The sequence below is a fragment of the Coptis chinensis genome, chromosome 6 (genome assembly GCF_015680905.1).
Source record: "Coptis chinensis isolate HL-2020 chromosome 6, ASM1568090v1, whole genome shotgun sequence".
Classification (NCBI taxonomy): Eukaryota; Viridiplantae; Streptophyta; class Magnoliopsida; order Ranunculales; family Ranunculaceae; genus Coptis; species Coptis chinensis.
Window position 1 is genome coordinate 59943505 of NC_141461.1, and position 2317 is coordinate 59945821.

Genomic DNA, 2317 nt, shown 5'->3' on the forward strand with positions numbered 1-2317 from the left:
GATAAGAGTTTTTTAGCTTCGGGATCATATTTAACCTCAAGAGAAGAAGGAGAGGAGCGGGAGGAATCGTTACCTCCCCAATTGTTGTTCTTCTTAGATTGATCTTTTAAGAATTTATAAGCCTCCAAGGCTCCTTTACTAAGAAAACTACCCCCAGTCATGATATCTAGAACCTCCTTATGATAATGTGAAAGTCCCTTGAAGAAAGCACAAACAAGCGTGTCTTTCGCAAGATTATGATGCGGGCATTCAATGAGAAGATCAGTGAAACGATTCCAGGCCTCTGAAAAGGATTCATGAGGATTCTGGCTGAAGAAAGGAATCTTGTGAAGCATTTCATCTGTCTCCAGTGGTGGGTAAAACTGTTCCATGAACAATTGAACAAGTTGAGCCCATGAGTCCACAGAGTTTGGCGTTTGGGCGGTTAACCAAGGCGCCGCCTTATCGACTAAGGTGAAAGGGAATACCCTCGGTTTAATTTGTTCCGCACCAACCGTGGGATAGTGGAATGTTGTTAGGACTTGTTCAATCCTACGCGTGTATCTTTGATAAGGTTTTTCATGGTCTAAACCATGAAAAGCGGGTAACAAATTAAAATATTTGGGGATTCAAAATCCCCAATCGGTCTGCTAGAACGATGCAAGATTTGGGGCTATCGCCAAGGCTTTGTAGAAGTCGAGAGAGGAGTCTCTCTTTCTTGACCATTATATCGGTGGTGTGTGTGAAATTCTTAGATAGGCATGTGGTATTTATGTTTACGAAAAACAAGCCTGATTATACTAGAATTAAAACTCCTCTGACAAAAGAAACGAGGAGTGGAAGAAGGGAATGCCTGATTGCGTCCTTGCTTAAACTTATAAATAGCGTCTTGTTCACGCGTGTTGAGTGTATATAACAAGTTAGAACACTGAAAAACTTGAAAATTGAAAATTTGAATCAAACCTGCGGAAATCCGGCAAAATCAGCTGAGGGCGCAGGTGCGCTCAGTGCAAATTTGAGTTCCAGTGTTTTGAGTGCGGGTTGCGCTCGGTATGGGCGCAGGTTGCGCTCAACTTCCAGTGTTTTGAGCGCAGGTGCGCTTGCTTAGGGCGCAGGTGCGCCTCAGGGTTTTCGAATGTCCAGTGTTTTGAGGGCAGGTCGCGCCTCAGGGTTTTCGAGTTTTAGGCCTTTTATCATACTCCAAAAAATTTGAAATATTTACAGTAATTTGCTAAGACGTTTATTAAGTAGCCTGTAAAATTTCAGATCAATCGGAGCTATGAAAGTCCCTCTACTGCCCTGCAAAGTTTGCAAAACAGTTTTCGGACACAATAAAAACAACCGAATGGTTAACCCATCAAAACAAAGCCAACAATTTCCAAATTTTTACTTGAGACTCCTGACAGATCCTACTTGTTCCTGTAAAAACGTTAGAGCAATTGGAGTTCTACAACCTCTCCTTATCGGCTGGTGCTCCAGATATTAAGTGTTTGCAGCACTGTAGAAACACACTGGAAACACTCTACTATTTAGGATGTCAAAACAAATAAAAAACTTGTCAAATTTTTACTACAAACTCCTGACTTAGGATAGATACTTCTGTAAAAATTATAGAATTTTTAGAACTTCCTAAGTAACCTTACTTGTCTGTTTTTCAAGAACATACGGTGTGGAAACTGAAATGCAGCACTGTAAAGATTGTATTTTTTTCACAAGGTAAAACAACTTTGAAAAATCTGAAAATATTCCAGTAAATCAAAAACACATTAAATATTATGTCTAAATATTTTCAGAATTTTTGAAAATTTAGAAATACCTTCACCGCAGTGTTTTTCTCTGTGAATCCGCAGCCCCTATGCCTAAAACAGTGAACAGTTCCGAAAATTCAAGAAATAAGAATGAAAAATTAAAAGGGTGGCTGGGTAGAGAATGGGGGATTGCCCCTTAGATTCAAGCAATTGAATTCTTGTCTTGAACGAGATTAAGATGGCAGCGGCGCCATTTGATAACCATAAAAATAGTAGAATCCTAAATATTAATGTTAACAACACTAATACGTAATCCTACCGTTCTTACGTTTAAATCAATTCTTCTTACTCTCAAAACATAATCATGCAATATAATGAGTAAGGATTCGTTCCACTCTTAACTGTCTAGACTTAAATTGAATTCAACTAATCAAACCCAAAAGGAACAATGGTGAGAGTAATGATTTGATGTGAAAATTCTATACTACCATTCCCAACACAAGAATAATAATAAGAACATGTCATTATGGAATAAGTAATTAACTTTATAAATCTAATAGAACAATAAGAACAAGATATGATTGAATGAA

At 38.2% G+C, this 2317-nt stretch overlaps 1 non-coding gene across 1 annotated transcript; it reads left to right on the forward strand.

Moving 5' to 3' along the window:
- The first annotated feature begins 231 nt into the window (after positions 1 to 231).
- Positions 232 to 337, forward strand: LOC147493786 (small nucleolar RNA R71). The gene has a single exon (XR_015200649.1). It is a non-coding gene; the product is annotated as a small nucleolar RNA R71 (small nucleolar RNA).
- Positions 338 to 2317: the final 1980 nt, after the last annotated feature.